The 23991-nt window shown below is 45.0% G+C and overlaps 1 protein-coding gene across 1 annotated transcript in view; it reads left to right on the forward strand.

Annotated features, from left to right (window-relative positions):
- The window catches only part of LOC124616737 (tensin), a 517648-nt gene that overhangs the window by 444778 nt on the left and 48879 nt on the right, over positions 1–23991 (forward strand). The gene's annotated exons all lie outside the window — the stretch shown is intronic.

The following is a 23991-nucleotide window of genomic DNA, read 5'->3' on the forward strand; positions in this document are numbered from 1 at the left end:
GTCGTTCCACTCCAAATCGTGCCGTATGCAGACTCCCACGCACATAACAAATGTGACTGCTTCCAGTGTTTATTTGGCACTCGTGTAATCTAACAATAACTGTGTTTGCGCTTGTTTCTACGCAATTCGCTATATTCGTTTATGCTGAAGATCAACTGCTTACCGTTTCACCAAGCAGCGTTCTTGTGCAGCTATTGTTGTACGTCGCTACAGTTTCCTAGCGTTGCGACTTCCCTGTAAAGAACAGTACCATACGGGAACAGCTTAATGAAGCTTGCGATGTTATTCCCTAAGTACCCACAAATCGGTGGATGGAGTATCTCTCCTAGTTTCGATTCGTAGTACGCGCCATAGCATAACTCCACTAGGGGGCAGGTGCGTCAGGCCGTGTAAACAAATCATCCACTCCGAGTCGGTACATCGAATTACTTCGCGCCTGCGGATAGGCAACCCAACTATCAGATTTCCAAAGCGAACTGTTGTGGCTCCTTCCGGGGAACTCGTGTCAGTGAAATGAATTACATCTAGATTTTGTCGTTTGCCACGTCACAAGCGGCGTCCATATTGAGCAACTGTGATGTGAGTTAAAAACTTTCAGAGATAGTCTATCTAATGATAGTGTTTATTTTCTGTCTGCCTTGCAGTTTTCGAGCAGTCGTCTTCTGAAATCCCAGAGGTATTTTTAAATTATATACGTATATCAGGCAGATTTTCCATGATATTTCGGCAGACATTTGCAATTTTGTTTTTGCATTGTGTAGCTGTAATCAACCAAAAAAAAATATTATTCATCACTTCTTTCATGGAGCGCCCTGTGTTGGCGAAAAGCGTCGGTTTGTTTCCCGTTACAGACTAAATTATTTTTATAACGGAATTTTACGTGCCGATTCGATAAATGTGGTCCTAAATTTGTCTGATACGATATTCTTTTTATCGATATGTGTTAACAGCGACATTAAAAAACAAATAACAACCAGTACTCTGGCAGTGTCTGTATAGCGCTGCTGCGTAGCGATAGGGCGATAGGGCGCTAGGGCGGTGCTGAGTTACTGCTGGTGTACTGGCAGTATTCTGCGCGTTTTAATGTCACTGTTAATACGTATTGATAGAACAAATATCGCACTAGACTAATTTAGGACCGCTTTATCGAATGGGCACATAAAATTCCGTTTTAAAAATAATTTAGTCCGTAACAGGAAACAAACCGGCGGCTCCCGTCGACACTGGTAGTTGTGCGAAAGACTTGATGAGCTGCCTCTAGCTACATACTGCGAAAATAAAACTGCAAAGCATCCACCGAATCACCAGAGAAAATGCGCCTGATGGCTCATAGGGGGGACACCCGGTATATACAGCAGCGCTATAGTTACGGAAGTTTCTGATCTATACGCAAACAGCCGGTTCCGTTCGACTGTTCCCCTCATATCGGTCACTCGTGTTGGTTCAAATGGCTCTGAGCACTATGGGACTCAACTGCTGTGGTCATCAGTCCCCTAGAACTTAGAACTACTTAAACCTAACTAACCTAAGGACATCACACACATCCATGCCCGAGGCAGGATTCGACCCTGCGACCGTAGCAGTCGCACGGTTCCGGACTGCGCGCCGGCGGTCACTCGTGTACCATGGCATCAGTCCACATGGTAAGAGTGATACGCTGTGTGGCAGTGTCATCGGTAACTCGTTTGTCCATAATAATGATGAGTATTTCGCTCTAGTTGTTACCTCTGGCTGGACGCCGGCTATTGTAAAACCCGTGAACTTACGTCATTTCTCAGTTAGCGTGCAAGGACGTGCATAAGTGTATCGAACAATTTCGGCGGTGGACTATTTCGCCTACCGAAAGATGCGCCATATTACGCGGCTTAACTCCCAGCCACTGGAAAGGCAGTAAGATACAGTATGGCCATCAGAACTAATCATATTGTAATAATAACGGATCCGCTCCCTGTCGTACAGACTGTGTCCTCACCTGGTAAAGTTAACGGTAGTTGCTATTTACTATACAAAATGGCTGCTGCTGTATCACAGTTACGAAGAAATCTGTATGGGCCGAAGGGAATGTGGGAAAGTATGGAATGAGGAAGCGGACCAATTGGCAAAGAACGCAACGAAGAAAGAAATACATTCTAGCGCTTGATCTAATTTGTATGGCCACAGACATGGGCAAAAGCTAATGGGAGACCGCAGATCTGCTCAAGGGCACCTGGCACAAACACATCCACACAGATTTACCGAAGGCCCAATGACATGCTGAAAAGTAGGATATGAGATGTAACTGAACTTGAACTGGCTAGAAAACAAGAGGCAACTCCTAAGAACCATTGCCAGGTTAAAATTCACCACAGCTGCTAAGGACACGCCTCCGTAGAATCCACGTCACACCATTACTATAATGCGACTTTGTGGAAATCCAGGTCGCCAACCGCATATACCTTGGCTGTGTTACATACAGAAGAGAATCATACTGACCTGAGCTGGTCCGCATAAATCAAGAACTTACCTCGAATGTGTTAGTGCTCTCTTAATATGTACATTTATAAACTGAAAAACATAAACATGGCGGCGAAACAGCAAGTGTGTATTTCAGAAGAGGTTGAAAAATCAGCCAACCAGTTGCAAATAATGCTTTATTAACCTTTGACCTAGATTACGATATTTGTAAAAACATCTTATTGAGAAGTAGTGGGCCATGTTGCATCACATGATGGTACATTAGATTAGATAAAGCCGAGCGGCTCTTGTCATAAACAAAATTCACAAAACGAGAATTGTCGCAAGCCATGGCTTTAACTAGCAACCAAGTTACATATTTCGTACTTCAGAAAGAATAATCACTAGTAAATTTCCACAGGCAGAGGCCCTTGTCAATATAAAATTGTACTAGGGGTCGTTGTTGTTGTTGTGGTCTTCAGTCCTGAGACTGGTTTGATGCAGCTCTCCATGCTACTCTATCCTGTGCAAGCCTCTTCATCTCCCAGTACCTACTGCAACCTACATCCTGCTGAATCTGCTTAGCGTATTCATCTCTTGGTCTCCCTCTACGATTTTTACCCTCCACGCTGCCCTCCAATGCTAAATTTGTGATCCCTTGATGCCTCAGAACATATCCTACGAACTGGTCCCTTCTTCTTGTTAAGTTGTGCCACAAAATCCTCTTCTCCCCAATTCTATTCAATAGCTCCTCATTAGTTATGTGATCTACCCATCTAATCTTCAGCATTCTTCTGTAGCACCACATTTCGAAAGCTTCTATTCTCTTCTTGTCCAAACTATTTATCGTCCATGTTTCACTTCCATACATGGCTACACCCCATAGAAATACTTTCAGAAACGAGTTCCTGACACTTAAATCTATACTCGATGTTAACAGATTTCTCTTCTTGAGGAACGCTTTCCTTGCAATTACCAGTCTACATTTTATATCCTCTATACTTCGACCATTATCAGTTATTTTGCTCCCCAAATAGCAAAACTCCTTTATTACTTTAAGTGTCTCATTTCCTAATCTAATTCCCTCAGCATCACCCGACTTAATTCGACTACATTCCATTATCCTCGTTTTGCTTTTGTTGATGTTCATCTTATATCCTCCTTTCAAGACACTGTCCATTCCGTTCGACTGCTCTTGCAAGTCCTTTGCTGTCTCTGACAGAATTACAGTGTCATTGGCGAACCTCAAAGTTTTTATTTCTTCTCCATGGATTTTAATACCTACTCCGAATTTTTCTTTTGTTTCTTTTACTGCTTGCTCAATATACAGATTGAATAACGTCGGGGAGAGGCTACAACCCTGTCTCACTCCCTTCCCAACCACTGCTTCCCTTTCATGCCCCTCGATTCTTATAACTGCCATCCGGTTTCTGTACAAAATGTAAATAGCCTTTCGCTCCCTGTATTTTACCCCTGCCACCTTTAGAATTTGAAAGAGAGTATTCCAGTCAACGTTGTCAAAAGCTTTCTATAAGTCTACAGATGCTAGAAACGTAGGTTTGCCTTTCCTTAATCTAGCTTCTAAGATAAGTCGTAGGGTCAGTATTGCCTCACGTGTTCCAACATTTCTACGGAATCTAAACTGATCTTCCCCGAGGTCGGCTTCTACCAGTTTTTCCATTCGTCTTTAAATAGGGGTCACAGGATAAAATATTTGTATAAGTTGCCAGAGACTAAGGTATTACTGTCTGGCATAAGGTACACGCGTCGTCTAATCTAATGTACCATCATGTGATGTAACAAGGCCCGCTACTTCTGAAGAAGATATTTTTACAAATATCGAAAACTAGGTCGAGGGTCAATAAACCTTTATTTGCAACTGGTTGGCTGATTTTTCAACCTTTTCATTTATAAATTGCTTGTGGAAGTCGTGTTAATTAATTGCAGTTAAATTGTAACCGTTTATAATTATGTGTTATGAACTAAGTCAACGACGTTTTTGTTTTAAATTCCTCAGAAAATGAACTAAATCAACGACATTTTTGTTTTAAATTCCTCAGAAGCTGTAGAAAAAGACAGGTTGAGTCCTTCAAAGGAGAGGCAAGTGTGTAGGTTTGGACTGGTTGTACTGGTGCATCCAGAGGGGAAAAAAAAGGCTTCTGGAAACAAACTTTAGCCTCTTGTTATCACCCCGCTTTCGCTTAACCAGCTTCCACCACAGTGTCGTTGTGATGCTAACGACGAGGAAAACGGAGTGCGTAGACTTGTCGAAGGGCCGTAGGTGGGCGCCGGTGCGTAAGCTAGTAGCTGCCGAAGGACGCAGGCACGCGTGGCGGTCCAGAAGAGGTGGTGTCGGGTGTCTGCAGGCATCGCGCTCCAGCGATCCGGACAAATCGCGAAACTCGTGGAGCGGCGCGGCGCTGCGCGACGCCGAAACGCGATACGGCTGGGCTAGGGGGGCGTGACAGTGCGGCGGCAGACGTCAAAGGCGCTTCACTGAGGAGGAGGAGTGGTGCCTCGCCTCGGCTCGCATCGCATCGCCTGCAGAGGTTCGCGGAAGGGGCCGAGCCCTGCCTGCCGCGGAGTCGACGACCCCGCCACCCGACCTCCCGGCGCTCCTCGCGGGACCCGGCCGCGCCTCCAGAACCGACGCGCAGCCACGCAGCACCTGGGGGCAAAGTAGGGGGCGTCACACTGGCGCTACCAGCCCGTCACAGCTTCGGCGTATCTGAACAGCTGCCAAGTCCAAAAGGGCACACATTTCTGCTGCCTCGGGTCACGGCGAGTACAGTTCCTCTGGTGCTGTGTGACGCCGATCGTTACAGTAAGCAGCCTGCATTTGGTTGGCTATTAGGGCTGTTGACAAAATACCGATACATCGATACTTTTACAAAAATGTCGAGATGTATTGGTAGTATTTCGTCGCACGATATATCGATATTAGAATGGCCATATCGAGTGCCGATATTTTTATTTTATATTAAATTTCTATCACGATTTTCGGAAAATATTTGAAGCTTGTAATGGTACTTGGATTACGTAACCATTACGGCACCTCAACTCAACCTCTCGATACCAGCAATATTCTACAGTGTTCCTGTAAAATAGTTAACATATTTCTGTGACAACATTCAGATTTGATTTCATTAATATAGAGGTACTTCGATACATCGATATGTATATATTGCAATGATATAATCCTTATGTGTATTCTTTCTTTTGTCACTATGATCATTGACGTACTTGTAACTCTGATTTTTGGGCGCGTAAGCGGTTATTGGAGAGTCAAGCTTTGGTCGTCATGTTAAAAAGACGCAAATTGTAGTCAGTTTATAAAATGAGACCTTTAATAGTGAGGAAGGTATTTTCAAGTATGTTTTATATTGTGAAGTGATGTTTTGGAACGAGTTACGTGGTATTGCAACAAAAGTAATAAAAAAAGAAGTGTAACTTAAATTCGGAGTGCTGATTACTTTTTTACATCACCATTGTCCTAACTTGCAAAAGTTTAATCTTCAAGAATGGTTTGTGAAGCGCATCTATAAAACTTTTGAATATCGCAGAATAACACCTAGGCCTCTTTGCATCCGGTCTTGGAATCATCACTACCTAGATTTTCGACGATTGAGCCATGAGTTCACAACGGGACCAGCGTGGGAAACACCAAAAGATGAGTGCCTAGTTTATCCATTATTTCATGAAATGACTTTATTAACTGTGCTCTAATGACACCTGCCACATAATATAACGTTGTTGTTCCCCGAAAATGCAATATTTAGTAGCGAGAGCAACACTACAATCATAATTAACTTTTGATGTTTGTTGTGGTAGGGTTATTAGAAGCTGTTCTTTTGAAATTGTAGTAGAAAATAACTTAGGAGCCTAGTTTTTGAGCTTTCGTGATGTCCAGTCCTTCTCTTTGACTGTGTGAAGCAAGTATATGTGGCACAAAAGGAGAACGCCGACTGCACTGGGGAGTGGCAGTGTGAATGGAAGAACAAGATTTCCGAAGTGTGATAACAAGATTTCCGAAGTCTGATAACAAGATTTCCGATTTCCGAAAACAGTTTTAAACGCAACTAGTGTGCTATTTCTCCACATCGACAGTCTTCAAAAACAGTTTCTGAAAATTATGTACAAAAATCTGTATGACAAGACTGTTCGTTGCGATGGGCGGGGACGTGTGAGGGGAAAATGGTGACGTAATCGGCACTTGGCGCTACCAACAGAAACGGCAACATTTTGCTTCATCGCGCTATTTTGACACTACAACTGCTAGGTCGCTGGCGTTTGCAGAAATGTAAAAGCAGGGAAGTCGACATGAAGTGTTCCGGACAAATCCGATATGTGACGAAACCGAACGATGGACCCATCAGACACCGTTTATTCTGCCACTGAAGTGCAGTTACCGTTGTTAGCGAAGTGGTTATCGCCAAGCGTGAGCGTGCATCGTTTTCCTTTCAGTTCTTGCTCCAAGGGGTACACGCAGGCTGTTAGCTTGTTCATTTACAGAATAACTAATAATAAATCAATACTTAAATATACAGCTCTAAAGTCGGCAGTATATTTAGAATGTGCAGCCGATATTTGTATAGACAGGTACGTCGACACTTTTTCCATCGATATGTCATATATCGATGCTTTTTTTGGATGTATTGAGAGCCGATAATGATATTTTTAAACTATCGATGTATGCATTCCGCAGATTTTTAAAAATATCAACAGTCCTACTGACTACCTAGACATCGTCACATGCAGTAGAGCCCAAATCATCTAAGTAACTTATTCCATGACTTGGATACATGATCATAAGCATTTTCTAAAAAAGTCTTAAATCTGCTATCTTTTAATTTGAAGCTTCATTGCTGCGCAGTAGGGGTTGGACAAACATATGGAAGCACCGAGAGATATGCATGAATGAACATCAATGCAGACACAAGCCATGTGCCGGCCGGAGTGGCCGAGCGGTTCTGGGCGCTACAGTCTGGAACCGCACGACCGCTACGGTCGCAGGTTCGAATCCTGCCTCGGGCATGGATGTGTGTGATGTCCTTAGGTTAGTTAGGTTTAAGTAGTTCTAACTCTAGGAGACAGATGACTTCAGATGTTAAGTCCCATAGTGCTTAGAGCCATTTGAACCATTTTTTTTGTTCTGCGTACAGTAGAGGAACAGATAGGAGATGATGACTGTTTTCATCAGCAAGACAGTGCATGCTGTCATAAAGTAGGATCTGTGACGTAGTGGTTGGTGGATATCAACATTCCTGAAAGGGACTGGCCTGTGCAGAGTCTCTACCTGAACGCAATGGAACACCTTTTGGTTGAGTCAAAACGTCGACTTCGCTCCAGAACCCAGCGTCCTATCTCACTACCTTCTCTGGCTTTTTGTCTTGAGGAAGAATGGGCTGCCATTCCTCCACAGATCCTCAGACATCTCACTGAAAGTGTCCCCAGTATAGTCCAGACCGTCAAAAGGCGAAAGGTGGAAACACCTCATATTGAAGTCCACTAATAGCTGTCCCAAGACTTTTGATCTGATGTGTACGTCTTGTCCATCCTGAGCGCTACAGTCACGCTGATGGCCAGCAGCAGATCTGATAACATCCCAACGGTGTGACACGCCATTTGCCGGGGTAACTGGAGTGCTGCTGTTTCTAAATCTGTCCCTCGCAGGTTCATAAGTGTACTCCTCCCTTGCAGTGATGACACTGTCCACGAAAACTTCAAACCGAGAAGGCCGAACGGGTGGTGGAGGGGAGGGGGCAGGGGGAGGGGGTACGGAACAGGCTGCTCTCAATTAAAATTCCAGCTGTGTTTTCTAGTTGTCCCACGTCACTTGGCTCAGATGTTCTTGTTGGTCCGCGGACATTGTCGTGGCTCGGTCAACCCTGGGGTCAGCCCGAGGCGGGTGAGTTCTTTGCCGCCGCCACTGCTGCTGCATTATGTATGAATGCCGCGGAGAGTCGCGGGAACCGGGCGGCCGGCCTGCGGTGGGCTGGAGGGGGGGGGGGGGGGGGGGACCCGACAAAAGGCAGACGGCGACCGCGCGCCGGAGACAACGAAGACGGAGGCGGGTCCGGCACCGCTCCGTGACGTACGCGCGGTACCAAAGTTACCTGAGCCGACGCGGCCGCATCCGGAGGATGCTAAGTTCACCCAACCTGGATTTGATGTGACGTCATTATGACGTGTATACGCTTTAGTCGATTAACACACCTATCGACTTTTACGAACGTTCGAGATTCTAAACTGTCGTCAGCTAGTGGTTTGTTTTGACACGTGAGATTCTGAAAACAGCTCATTGTGGCAGCGTATATGTATTTCGCCAAAATAAAAGAGCTGGATATTAATAGAAATATTCCTGACCGTGGCCTTGAAAACACCACATAAAAAAGTGAAGTCTTCTTATGTCCCGACCAGATTAGATTGTGTGATTGTTGTATTGAATGCTTACGCCGAAAATAATATTTATTTATTATCAACATTTTAGTATGGTTTCATACAATTGGTCTTGTCAGTACATATTAGATTGTAGCAGCATACTCTTGCTGACTTTTTTTTCTTAATTTATATAGCTGAAAGAGAACTCGTGCAAGTTTGTTAGCTAAGTAATTTATACGTCCATCCCAAGATAGTCTTTTATCAACCATAATTCCAAGCAATTTTACACTCGGACCGCAGAGACAGGTACCTTAGTTTCCAGTAATGACTGATGTGTAGAATGATTGAATTTCGAACTTAAAAAGAAAAATATGAGGCATTGTTGGAGAAAAATCGTCGACCGGAGATGAAATACGAGGGGAAGTGGATTTCTCAATGTAATCTTAACCAAAGGTTAGTGTCTGGTACTGATTGACGTATGAAATGATTGAATGCAGTGTCAAAGCATTCCATGGTGGTATGATAGTGTCAAAGCATTCCATGGTGGTAAGCTTTTCTCTCATTAGTCTCTCGAATGCTGAACACATAATTAGAGACGAGCAAACGAAAAACAATGCACAGGACACAAACACAGTACAATACACGATTTAAACGCAAGGAACGCAAATCACATTTTAACGAATGGCGCAGAGCACAGCTCTACCCTGTCACAATCTCTCGAAAGTTCACAAAAGTCGAATAGTCGATATACGGTTTCTACCGTTTTCGATGTAGCGTGTATACGTCATAATGACGTCACATCGTATCCAGGTCCGGTGAACTTAGCATCCTCCGGCCGCATCCGCGGAGGGGCGCTCTCGCGAGTCGGCAGTGGCCGGGCCAGCAGTCGGAGCAACAGCATGCAGGGAGGGGCGAGGAGAGAGAGGGGGGGGGGGAGCGGGAGTAGGCGGGAAGGCGCGAGAGCCGCAGAGGTGCGTACGCGGGGAACGCGGCCGCAGAAAAAGCCCCGACTGTCGCAGCCGTCCGACGACTCCGGTTTAGCGTCGCGGGAACGTCGAACTCGACCGCTGGCACAGCCGTCGAGAAAACACCTGCTAGAACTTTAGTCTACCCGCGGTCCCTGAACCACTCTACAGCTCTGCGCTATCTTACCGAGAGTACAAGTTACGAGAATCGTGGCTCTAGTGTATTTGGAACTCCAAAGCAGCGGCAGGTGGTTGGTTTGTTGGTTGCTTCGGGGCAGGGTCATCGGTGTCATCCGATAAGGCAAGGAAGTCGGTCTTGCTCCTGCAAAGGAAGCATCCCCGCATTTACCTGAACGGATTTCAGGAAAATCACGGAAATCCCAAATCAGAATGGCCGGACGAGATTTTGAACCGTCTTCCTCCCGAATGCGCTAACCACTGTGCCACCTCGCTACAGTCTGAAACCGCGCGACCGCTACGGTCGCAGGTTCGAATCCTGCCTCAGGCATGGATATGTGTGATGTCCTTAGGTCAGTTAGGTTTAAGTAGTTTTAAGTTCTAGGCGACTGATGACCTCGGCAGTTACGTCCCATAGTGCTCAGAGCCATTTCTTTGTGCCTCCTCGCTCGGTGCGGCAAATGGTTGAAGAGCAGCAAGTGGTTTAAGAAAGTTTATTTAAATGAAATCGTTACCGGTTTCACAATTCTTACAAGACCATCTTCATATGTATACAGGGTGAGTGAGGAGGAAAGGTACATTCTTTGATGGGTGAAACTACTGGTGATTCTGAACAAAAAACCTCTAATAAAGACATGCCCTTTTCTTAACCGTCTCCGGGTAAACCAATGAAAACACCTAGTAGCGGGAAAGGGGCACGTGACGGTAAATTAAGCTACTGTTGTTTTAGGGTTTGTTTAATTGTGTAAGTTTCCTCACAGAAGATGTTCAGAAAGTTGATCGTCAGCTTCAGATGGTTCAAATGGCTCTGAGCACTATGGGACTTAACATCTGAGGTCATCAGTCCCCTTGAACTCAGAACTACTTAAACCTAAGTAACCTAAGGACATCACACACATCCATGCCCGAGGCAGGATTCGAACCTGCGACCGTAGCGGTCGCGCGATTCCAGACTGAAGCGCCCAGAACCGCTCGTCCACAGCAGCCGGCCTGATCGTCAGCTTCACTCCATGTTGCTGCTCTTGTAGACAGCTGTGTCGCCGATCGGAGCTCAGTTTTGCATTCCTTTACCTAGGCACAAACATATAAAATACGAGCGAGAAGTTCCTCTCTTGTGTCCACTCTGCGCTTGTAGACGTCGCCCTTCAGCCACCCCCCACAAACAGTAATCCGATCGAGTAAGATCGGGTGACCTCGGTGGCCAAGCAATGACTCCACGGCGACCCATCCAACGACCAGGATACGTTGTGTTGAAGGTACTGTGTCACTGGCCGTACGGAATGTGTAGGAGCTCCGTCGTGCTGAAAGTACATAAGAGCTCTTCTTGGCAAAGGGATATCCTCCACCTATTCTGGTAACACATTTTGAGGAAACTCAAGATACCGTATCCCAGTAAGACGGTTATCTAAAACAACTGGACAGATGAATTGGTCATCAATAATACCGCACCACACGTCGTTGAAAATTCGTTTCCACATTAGCGTGCACATTTTCATTTGCCCATACAAGAGAGTTGTGTTGTTGGTTCCGTTGCGGGTAAATGTTGACTCATCAGTGAACAGAATACGTGGAATTAATCGCTCATTGGCAACGCTCCATTGACAGAATTCTTGCCGGGCGGCAGCATCTCCTCCGTGCAGATGTTGTACACTCTGCCGATGAAAGGAATACAGACCGTGCTCGTGTAGTGTGCGTATCATTCGTGTTTGTGGACTACCAAGTTGGGCAGCAATTCTTCTAGAACTAGTAGGGTTGCATTCCACTACTTGAAGAATGTTCCCAACTACGTTTAGAGTTTGTTGTACGGGACGTTCAGAGACAACGGTGACGCCGGGAAGCGTACCACACTGACGCAGTCCGTGAAACAGCCTGCTGAACACCCTGCTATTCGGAAATCGTTGTTGGTATTCTCGAACAGCAGTTCTGGAATTCCAATTGGGCAAACCATAGACAAACACCATGTCAGCATACTCTGCATGTATGGCGATCTGTGTCATTTTCACTACACAAAACGGTATTCGTTGTTCACTGTAGTACTTTGCACTACGACAGGCACTGTCGGACTGACAAGGGGAGGCCGCCAATTGTGAAATTCAGATTCGATTCATACTGCGCATAATAAAAGCTCATGGCCAGAGGTGTAATGTGGCAAAGCACCAAGATGCACTTCTCAGCCGTTGTCGAGAAAATCGACAGTTAAAACAATCTGTTGCAGTGAAATACTCTCTACGATTAATAACCTTCTGCGTCGTGGTGCAGCGGTAAACGCTCGGGTTCGTAATCCGAAGGTCGCCGGATCGAATCTCACGCTATCCAACCTTTTTTTTAGTATTTGTTTTTTTGTAATTATATATATATATATATATATATATATATATATATATATATATATATAATTCCCGGCAATCAGTTGCAACAATTATGCATATAATAAGTTGTTGAGAGTCGTTTGTCGTGGAAAAACTGGCGACTTCGAACATCATTATGTTTTCCGTAAACAAAGTTGTATTTCACAAACGTTATTAATTGTCTTCATAATGTTAACCACGTATAGTTAACGGAAGACGTAGAAACGATATTCCGAAACGAATACGTATAGCGTAAGTCAAACGTTGGAATTAGAATAGAGACCCCACGAACACAAATTTGCTGTGGCAGGTATGAAATATAAACTCCGTTACTCGCTCGTTACACTTGAAGAACAGACGTTGAATGGGCCGAAACGACCCGCTGCATAACTAGCGTAGTTGCCTGCTAACTTCGAAAAAAGGTACATGCGGTCCCTAGCGCAACTTATAACATCGTCGAAAATCAGTGCGGACGGGAGAGCTTTGGTACACCCTGTTAAACAAACGGAAAAATGGAGGCGGTACAATTGGAGAGCGATCCGCCTTCAACAACACGCAGAAGCAATTCATTGAATTACAAAAAACTAATTATAAAAAGAGTTGCAGGGCGCAAAATTCGATCCGGCGACCTTTGGATTACGAACCCGAGCGCTTACCGCTGCGCCACGACGCTGTAGAAAACTATTAATCGTAGAGACTATTTCACCGCAACGGTTCTTTTAACTGTCGGTTTCTCGACAACGGCTGAGAAGTGCATCTTGGTGCTTTGCCACATTGCACCTCTGGCCATGAGCTTTTATTATGCGCAGTATGAATCGAATCTGAATTTCACAATTGGCGGCCTCCCCTTGTGAGACTTGAGGTAAACAACTGCACTTCGCGCAAGTGAACTGCGTACTGACACGGTTGGTAAGGACGATGCTACACGTTTCCCTTTCCTAGTTGTTTTCGTTGGTTTACCGGGGAACGATTAAGAAAAGGTCATATGTTCATAAGGAATTTTTTGTTCAGAATCACCACTAGTATCACCCCTCAAAGAATGTACCTTTCCTCCTGACTCACCCTGTATACAAACCAAAGAGTACGCCAGAACTGTAGCTTAACTGTTATATTTTTTTTACGTTTCTAGATATGACATAATTAGAGAACGGAAGCACATTGTATGTGCTGTATATATGCGGACTGAAGCGACGAATGAACATTTTTACGGAGGCCGGGATTCGAACCCGGGTCTCCTGCTCACTAAGCGGATGCGCTAACCATTCATTACGCCACCCTGGCGCAGTGGCTTTGCACAACTGCACGGAAAACCCTACTACACCTTAATCAAAGCACCTGTGCCTATGTTTCAGGCAGGAACCCCATTTCGTACGACGCTGAGATGTTATTCCAATACAGTTGGAGAACCTCTACAAGGCTGTTCGAGTATAGGGACAATACCAACTGGGCTGAGGCGTGAATGGGAATTTGGATTGCGGAGTGGAGCGCGCTAGGGTAATCCATGCGATTGCGCAGTGCCACTGTGAGTGGCTGGTGTAGTGGTTAGAGAGAGGAGGAGACCTGGCTTCTATCATGCACGTTTGACACTTGAAAAGGTCTCAGGAACACCACAGTTTCATTTGATTAAACTGTCTTCCCTAATCCGATGAGTCCGATGACCTCGCAGTCTGGTCTCTTCCCGCAAACAACCCAACCCAACCACCGCCAGCTTGCACAGTGTTTTGTTGGCAACTTGGATCTGTGGCTTCGTGGGATCTGCGCCATAATCGAACCCTATCAACAGCTCTTACCAACTGAAATCGGGACTCACCTGACCAGTTTTCTAGGGTCCAACCGATGACGTCACGAGCCCAGGACAGGCGCTGCAGGCGATGTCGTGATGTTTGCAAAGGCAGTCGCATCGATCGTCGCCTGCTGCAGCTCATTAACGGCAAATTTCGCCGCTCTGTCCTGACGGATACGTTCTTCGGACGTCCCACATTGATATAAAAAATGTTCAAATGCGTGTGAAATCTTATGGGACTTAACTGCTAAGGTCATCAGTGCCTAAGCTTACACACTACTTAACCTAAATTATCCTAAGGACAAACACACACACACACACACACACACACACACACACACAAACACACACATCCATGCCCGAGGGAGGAGTCGACAGTCTATGACTGCAGCGCCTAGACCGCTCGCCTAATCTTCCCCCTCCCCCCCCCCCCCCCCCCTACACACACACACATTGATTTCTGCGGTTATTTCCCGCAGTGTTGATTGTCTGATAGCACTGACAACTCTAGGCTAACGCCAATGCTCTCGGTCGTTAAGTGAAGGCCCGCCGGCCACTGCGTTGTCAGTGGTGTGAGAGGTAATGCCTGAAATTTTGTATTCTCGGCACACTCTTGACAATGTGGATCTCGGAATACTGAATTACCTAACGATTTCCGAAATGGAATGTCACATGCGTCTAGCTGTAACTCCCATTTCGCGTTCAAGGTCTCTTAATTCCCATTGTGCAGCTGAGACGTAGGAAACCTTTTCAGATGAATCACAAATGACAGCTCCGCCACTGCACTGGTTTTATATATATATATATATATATATATATATATATATATATATATATATATATATATATATATGGTGTCCCAGCTATCTTGTCCACCCAAAATATCTCTGGAACAATAACAGCTATTGGAAAACGACTTTCACCTGTATCAATGTAGGGATGGGGCCCATGAATGTACATATTTGGAAACATTCTAAAACGAAAGCATATGTGTTTTTTAACACAAACTTATGTTTTTTTAAATGGACCTCCTATATTTTTTCTTCAACAATCCATAGCATGACAAAGCATATACACAATGGAATTGATTGCATCGCAATATTCCCATTACACCCCGAGATATTAAGACGCGAAGTTGACGCTTCAAACACCCAACATGCGCTGCTAGCGCACGTCCTGAGGCTCAGGCGTGAACCCCATGCTGCCCGTAATCGCGATGTGATTGACAAGCGTAACCACACTTCCATACTTATGAAGAGGCCCGAAACGAATAATACGGTCTGCTGCCATCTTGCATTAACGTCGTACATTCCAGCAGGTATTTATCCCATAGGCTAGGGGTGATGCGGTTCTGTAACATATCTGTGTACCGCAACGTTAGTCACAAAGTTAACTTCGCTTATCGTTAATCCGTTACTAAAAAGGTAATGCCGTTCAACGTTAAAACATTACTGTAGATCTAGCGCAAGTGACAGTTAATCATTCACCCGTAATAGCAAAATTCATGTTGATGGTTTTAGTGAAGCGAGCAAGTGGACTAAAAGTTTTACCGTTGTTTCGGACCTCTTGATAAGTATGGAGGTGTGATTACACATGTCAATCACATCGCGATTACGGGCAGCATGGGGTTCACGCCTGAGCCTCAGGACGTGCGCTAGCAGCGCATGTCGGGTGTTTCAAGCGTCAACTTCGCGTCTCATCTCGGGATGTAATGGGAATATTTCGATGCAATCAACGCCATTGTGTATGTGCTTTGTCATGCTATGGATTGCTGAAGAAAAAATATAGGAGGTCCATTTAAAAAAACATAAGTTTGTGTTAAAAAACACATATGCTTTCGCTTTAGAATGTTTCCAAATATGTACATTCACGGGCCCCAGCCTTACATTGATACCGGTGAAAGTCGTTTTCCAATAGCTGTTATTGTTCCAGAGATATTTTGGGTGGACAAGATAGCTGGGACACCCTGTATAGTGCGAACGCGATAGTACCGCCATCCGCATATGTGCATATCGTTATCCTAGTAATTTTTTCAGCTGAGTGTAAAAGTGTAGACACCAACGACATGCTGATCACCTTCAGCTGACAACTGGTGCCAAGGAGAGAAGTCCCCTTTGGCCATGTGTGACTTCGCTAGCTCACGGAGGACCGAGCCCGTTATGGGGATCAAGTCTCTGGCCGGCTAGAGGGCAAAAAGAAAGAAAGCTCTTTCAGTAGGCGACAGGCGTGCGAACGCGGATCTAGACAGAGGAGCGAGGGCTTGGGGGGGGGGGGGGGGCAGCTTATAGAGGCGAGCCAGAGTGTCGCAGCGCGCGAACCGAGGCACTTCCTGGTCGTGGCGTGACTGGGGAGGGGCTCGACGCGCAGGTGTTTCTGCACGAAGCAGGAAGGCGCGCGGGTTCCCACGGCACGGTGACCGCCTCAGACACACCCCGAGTGCGACGCAGCAGGGGTCAGGGCGGCGTCCGTAGGAGGAAGCGAGCGGCGAGCAAGCCATGCCGAGGCGAGACTGGTTCAGTACCCGCTAACGAGCGGGGTCGTCGACAGCATGCGTCCACGCCGCGATCATCTTCACCCTAATTCTCGAAATGAGGTCCACCTCCTCTGCCAACACCACCGATTCATTGTCCACACAAAACTGTATGTATCGTGTGAGGGCCGCCTTGCAACAGGTGTGCCGCGCGGGATTAGCCGAGCTGTCTGAGGCGCTGCATTCATGGACTGTGCGGCTGGTCCCGACGGAGGTTCGAGTCCTCCTTCGGGCATGGGTGTGTGTGTTTGTCCTTAGGATAATTTAGGTTAACTAGTGTGTAAGCTTAGAGACTGATGACCTTAGCAGTTAAGTCCCATAAGATTTCGCACACATTCGAACATTTTTTTGCAACAGGTGTCGAGTTTGCTTCTAGGGCTGACCATCCTGTAATCGTTATCGCTGTAATCCGAAATCCGGACCAGCGTGGCGAACTATTCGACCTAAGTGTAAATGTTAACTAAGGTGACTGTGTAACGTATCTTTTGCTGAAAGCCCATGCGTGCTAGTCCTGCACGCTATTGTCAGTGCCTCGGTCAGCTTCTGACTGCAAAGTGCAGGGATTATTTAGTCGGTCTGAAGACGATGGGCCGCTCTTTCCCCAACCCTCGTTAATAAAAGGCGGTCGGAACAGATTAGGCAGGTTTTTAAGGGCGAGTAACTTCCCCGTGACAGCCGGTGTTTTCCAACTTTAGCAGCAAACTTCAGAAAGTCTGCCGGCCCAGGTGGCCGAGCGGTTCTAGGCGCTTCAGTCTGGAACCGCGCGACCACTAAGGTCGCAGGTTCGAATCCTGCCTCGGGCATGGATGTGTCTGATGTTCTTAGGTTAGTTAGGTTTAAGTAGTTCTAAGGTCTAGGGGACTGATGACCTCAGATGTTAAGTCCCATACTGCTCAGAGCCATTTGAACCATCAGAAAGTCTTATCAGGAAGCTGCACCTTACAGAAGCACTACAAATGGGGGCTAGAAAATGCTCAAAAGGTTAGCTCAGCAGCTTCGTCGGAAAGGGTGTTCTTCCTCTGCGCACATTGGCCACTTTTTACTGACTGTAGGTGAGTGTAATGCATTTGCATATAGTGCGGTGTTATGTTTGTGATGATGATGATGATGATGATGATGATGATGATGATGATGGAGAAGGAATAATGTGAAACCTAGTGCCAGTACATACCTACTCCTCTCAAATAACAACACCGAGCGAGGTGGCGCAGTAGTTAGCACGCTGGACTCGCATTCGAGAAGACGACGATTCAGACTCGCGTCCGGCCATCTTGATTTAGGTTTTCCGTGATTTCCCTAAATCACTTCAGGCAAATGCCGGGATGGTTCCTTTGAAAGGGCTCGACCGACTTCCTTACCTGTCCTTCCCTAATCTGATGAGACCGATAACCTCACTGTTTGGTCCCCTCCCCCGAAATCAATCAACCAATCAGTCAAATTGACGACGGGGCTAAACGTCCTCCACCGACGGACGGATCTCCATCAAAAGTGTCACAAGTTCTCACATCGTGAGACACTGCAGAGAGGTCTGGAAATTAATACAAGACATTGACAGAAAGTTCTAGTGGTTAGGAACTTGACGCCAACACCTGTCCTCCCCGTGATAATCAAACACTGGCAGAGAAAATTTTATCCACCGCCAGAATTCTAACCTACTTTCCAGCGAGTTGGGCGCCACCACACATGCATGCGTTATGGACTCTGGCTACGGGGGGCGGGTATCGGTAGCTGAAAATGGCCCATGAAATTTCCTCCATTCTGGTACTGCTTCAGATTGACTAGATACGCTAAATGCGAAATAATTTTTGGAGCAGTTTGGCATTCGCGAAATCGTGCGATCGGCCAGCAGCGCTTGTGGGTTTCAAGAGTCCTGTGCCCTCTGGGGTGGAGGTGGTGATTTGTATGTAATTCAGAGAGAATGATCCTTCGAGATCAGTTGGGTTATTTCTTGAAATATTTCAAAAGTGGTTTCCCGTGGGCGGGCATGGATTTCCAGTGTCCTAGACGAGCGTTGCCCTTTAAGTGAGCGTGTACGTGAGCTGTACACAAGCGCTTGCAACAGGTCGCGGAGCCAAGGTAGTGCACTGAACAAGGCAGACTTGGGAGATTTAGTAGGAGCTAAAGAATTATATTTGTTTCCACAGAAATTTGAAAGTGATGTTTCTGTATGCCTCTTTCCCTTCTGAAGTTGAACTGTTCTAAATGGTTCAAATGGCTCTGAGCACTATGGGACTTAACTGCTGAGGTCATAAGTCCCCTAGAACTTAGAACTACTTAAACCTAACTAACCTAAGGACATCACACACATCCACGCCCGAGGCAGGATTCGAAACTGCGACGGTAGCGGTCTTGCGGTTCCAGACTGTAGCGCCTAGAACCGCTCGGCCACACAGGCCGGCAACTTTGAACTGTATTCCCCTTTTGTTGTAGTGGTTATTTTCGACGAGAGATGCTAGCAGTAATCTGGAGACGCTGTACTGAACTGTTAACGGTCGACATATTCCAGTCAAGTGGTCGGGTCTCGGAATATTTACTGAGAGTAGTTAGACAGCTACAGAGTTTTGGCCCAAATGGCCCATTCGGTCGGATGGACCACCGTGTCGTCCTCTACCAGTGGCATTATTTGGATGTGGTATGGGGAGCATAGGGTCAGGACATCGCTCTGCCTGTCGCTGTCGGCTTTTGTGACCTTGTAGCCGCTACTTCTCGATCGAGTAGCTCCTCAGTTGGACTCACGAGGCAGAGTACACCCTCTTCCAGTCCAGCCAACAAGGAAAAATCTCAGACACTACTGGGAATCGAACTCGTGTCTTCCGCTGACCACTGAGCTATGGAGTTTGATAGCATAGGGCTTTTAGTTGTTCACTTTTGAGTTGTGAGAAGTATAGCCATGTCTCGCGGGTCGAACCGAGCGAGGCTGGCGATCTTTCTTCAAACTGATTTTTACATGGACTGGACGAGAAGGAATATTTCAATTGCATTATGTGTATCTATGCTGTAGTGTCGTGTTGTTGTTGTTGTTGTTGATGATGATGATGATGATGTGGTGATGGTGGTAGAAGGGAAAAGGTTAAACCAGGAGTCGTTATGTAGTCAACTTCTTTCTAATAGCACCAAAGGGGGCTGCCTAGCTTAACGTAACTACCAGGTGAAGGGATCACTATCAGTGGTCACATACCCTAGCTCCGTGAGACACTGCAGGCTGTTTTGAAATTTAATCTAGAGCGTTAGCTCAAAGTCAGGCGGTCAGAAACCATGCAGACCACCTCTTCCCCACCTGCCTGCCAAATACTGGAGTTCAAAATTTCTTCTGCCACCAGGATTTGAACCACTAGCTCTTAGTCGAGAGCCACCGCGCAAGTGTAAATAAGCGACCTCGGCTACGCAGGCGGCTAGCCGAATGGTGTGAATGTCTCTTAACAGATTCAAGACTATTTCCTTCGCCATGCTTGTCGAACTGAGGTACTGCTTCCTAAACGTTGTATGTGTCTTGGCTGTGAGGGTACTCCTCAAGTTATGTAAATTGATAGCCAGGTATAACAGCCACTCATCCCCATAACCGATATCACCGATGCGCGCTAGTGCAGTGGTGCTACACACGAAGATAGCTGGTTAGAATCGTAACTGGTCGTCGAGGGAAGGGGCGTATATAGTTCCTGATGTGTACTAGGCTAAATTATGTGTTTCGTGAAATGAAGGTGTGTAACACTGGTTGGCACTGCCATTAACGGAACCTACCATTAGAGGGACAAACGCTGAAGGCACTGAAGGGTTTTGGTACCGCACAACTGTCGTAACTGTTACATCTTCTAAAATTTCCGCCAGTACCGAAACACACAATGATTTACAAAATGTTCAAATGTGTGTGAATTCCTAAGGGACCAAACTGCTGAGGCCATCGGTCCCTAGACTTACACACTGCTTAAACTAACTTACGCAAAGGACAACACACACCCATGCCCGAGGCAGGACTCGAACCTCCGGCGGAAGGGGCCGAGAAATTCGTGACATGGCGCCCGTAACCGTGCGGCCACTCCGGGCGGCCCATAATGATTTACAGTAAAATAATTATATAAAAACAAAATTACTTAATTTAAAGGGAAAGCCTGGACTTTAGTTGCAGTTGATCAGTACGTCAGTAAACAGATAAACAAATAATGAAAAGAAAATCCTCTGGGAAATTAAAAAAAAATACGCAGCACTCTGGAAAAATATGCAGCATACTGAATAAATAAAAAAATGAAACTTACAAATAGAAAGCGGAAAGTGTATTAGTAAACCGTAGGTATAAATTTGAAGGACACAGGCAACCTGAGCACTGAAAAACTAAAGTGAGTCGACATGCTAAAGAAATCAGTAGTCCAAAGTGTTAGAACGGGATGGGGCAGGCGTGGGCTAGGGCTTGAGGTCAGAAAATTTATTTAATTTAAAGAGGAAGGAAGAGGAATATGAGGAGCAGGTGAAGAGTGAGAAAGGTTAACGAAGCAGAAGAAGACAGTTGCAGCAGTGGGAGGTACAGAAAATCTAAGAGACTGCATGAGCTTCTGTGTAAGTCCCAGTAAAATTTTTTAACGCTTTGGTTGCGATTCACCTTTCCGACGCAGACATCGTTATTACTAGTGGAGATGGTATTGCCCAAGGGGGGAAAAAAGTCTGCCAATTGTTGCTTGTCATTCTGAGGTGTACGACGCAGCAAATCCCAAGGCTGAGTACTCCGCTTCTGGATTTGCAACAGAGCTTCCCTCCACACAAGCGGAAAATTACTGCAATTTTGTCGGCAGCAGGCGTGTGTGTGGTCCGTTTTTGCTGTGGGCCGGAAATTGTTCGAATGTCGCCCAGCGCAAGCGAGTGCTGTTGCGAAACCGGAAACTTTAATAACACAGCCCCCGGGTTGCAGCCACACAGCTACTAATTCCACCAGCAGTGTGTAAAAAAGATATTCTGTGCGCGAAGTACAATCGTAGACAGAAGAGTCCACGGTTCTAATGTGTTCCTTCATTGAGGAACTTACTCTAAAACAAATGCAGCAAGAGTGTACATTAAGAATGTATTATTTTTCCTAAGTTGCGCCGTAGCACTTCCTTACATACTGTATGAAGTATATACACTCACAGCACAAGTCCATAATTATAAAATTACAGGTAACTTGAAAATTAAAATGTTAAGTCGTAGTTTACGTTAGATAATCAATAAAATTGCGCGGCAGTATTGTGGACGAGTCGAAATCTAATGCCGTACCAGAATGTCTTTTCTGATTTACCATTTTCCGTATTTTTCCCCAATGGCTACAGCTGAATGTCTGATAACTATGTCCTGGTAAAATGATCAAGCGTGACGAGCGATTTTCCTTATGCTTGACTGCTAGGGCTGGCAATTTCTACAGCACCCAAAACGGGACATCAGCGGTAACCTCAAATTTTTACACCAATCAGCTATTATTTTATTAAGTGAAGAAAATGCACGATGTGGTAACGAGAAAACTTATGTTAATCAGTTTAGTGTAAAATACCGTATTAATGACTTTGAATTTAAATATTAAAGAGCTTCTTTTAAACACTGAACTTTAACTTAAATATCATTCCATCATGAGGCCAGGATCTGACAAAATCGTATTTACCTACTTCTTTTGCTTTAGTTAACATTTTCCAGACATTTCTCAAAATAAAAAAATAAAAAAGTCCTGACAGCTTTACACTTTCACTTTGAACAAATTGTTATTGACAGATACTAGACATGGATATTTCTGTTTCAACTTTCTAGATAAACACAAAGCCGTTTAACTCGCATAGGAGGCGAATTAGACGCTATTAGTTCGATATTAATCGTATTTGTTCAACAATCTCGACTGTTGACGATTAACGTCTATTGTCCACGCGTAATGAGCGTTGGTTCAGAACAAATGGCTAACGTCGCGCGTGTACAGTTGAGAATTGACGTGTACTGGCTACAGGTATTGCCAATGGCTCAGAACTGATGCCAGTATTGGCTCGTTTAAGTAAAGTATCTTTCATTGTTGTCGTAACTTTTCAAATTTGAAACTATTGTTTAGTAAGACATAGACTGTATTATTTCAGTTAGTTTGACAACTGAATTAGACTACAGTTTAAATACGGCAAATTCAAACTTAAATGCATTATCTAATAGTAAATAAGTAATGTGATGTACCGTACAGTGTTATAATACAAAGTCATACGTCAATACTTTGATAATTTCTATAAATGAGTTGCAGGACTGAGATAAATTAGCGAAGATATACTGCATACGAGGTCTTAGCGTCGATACGGGATAATTCTTTTAGTCATCAAATACAGGAAATCCCTTGCTATACGTGTCTGTGGAGACGGCAACATCTGTGTACAGTTTAGTTTCGCGTCTAAAATGAAAGTTGTAGCATTTGCAAGAGTAATACTTGTTCGCGTGAAATCGCTGCGTACTACGAAAAGTAAGAGATGTGTTTGTGTTCTTGAGAGGATAAGGTAGAGACGTCAGCTCGCTTACTCCGCGACAATCTGAAATAAATTATTGTTGAAGACACGAGAAGTTATTTCAGACATCCGAGAATGTCACCAGAACGCTTCACGTTTTTTAATGAGGCAATAATGAAGAAAGATACTGTAATGCGTGAAGTATTGCCCAACAAATGAAAGTATAAATTACATTTCGTTTCGTGGCACTCACTGCGTTGTCAGAAGTTTTTTTGTTCTCTCTTTCCAGATTATCCAGCTCTACTTGTGTCTAGTTCACAATGCCTGCAGTGTTTCTTACGATAGACATGGTCCAGATACTGAGTGCCTTGATGGTGTTGCCTCCATTCAGTTTGTTTTTCTTAATTTTCCTGAATGTGTGTGTACTCTTCGCTGACCACATGCTTTCCATACTCTTGACCAACAGCAAAATGCCTAGGTATTTGTAGACTTTTGACTGATAACACTTGAAGGTTTGCTTATCTGTCGTCCCAATGCCTTCATGTAATGAGATTTTGCTCTTTTTTAATGTCACTGTGGTGAACAAGTTTCATCTCCTGGTACACAAATAAATCCCTGGCATTCTTTTCTTTTTCTGGCATCACTCGAGTAAATGCCACTGTTGATGGTGTCATATTTTTGAATATTCCATTACTGTATTTCTGTTTACAAAATCAGAATGATGTATATGGACTTTTTGTGTTAGAGTTGCTAGTATTCAAGCATATGCTTTCTATTTCAGAACAAAATACTATTGAATTTTAAACACTAACACTAGGAGAAAGGATGATCTTCACTACTCAAGGTTAAGTCTAACTTTGGCTCAGAAGGGGGTAAATTATGCTGCCACAAAAGTCTTTGGTCACTTACCTTATAGCATCAAAAATCTGACAGATAGCCATATAGCATT

Source organism: Schistocerca americana, chromosome 5 (assembly GCF_021461395.2).
Source record: "Schistocerca americana isolate TAMUIC-IGC-003095 chromosome 5, iqSchAmer2.1, whole genome shotgun sequence".
In the NCBI taxonomy this organism is placed as follows: domain Eukaryota; kingdom Metazoa; phylum Arthropoda; class Insecta; order Orthoptera; family Acrididae; genus Schistocerca; species Schistocerca americana.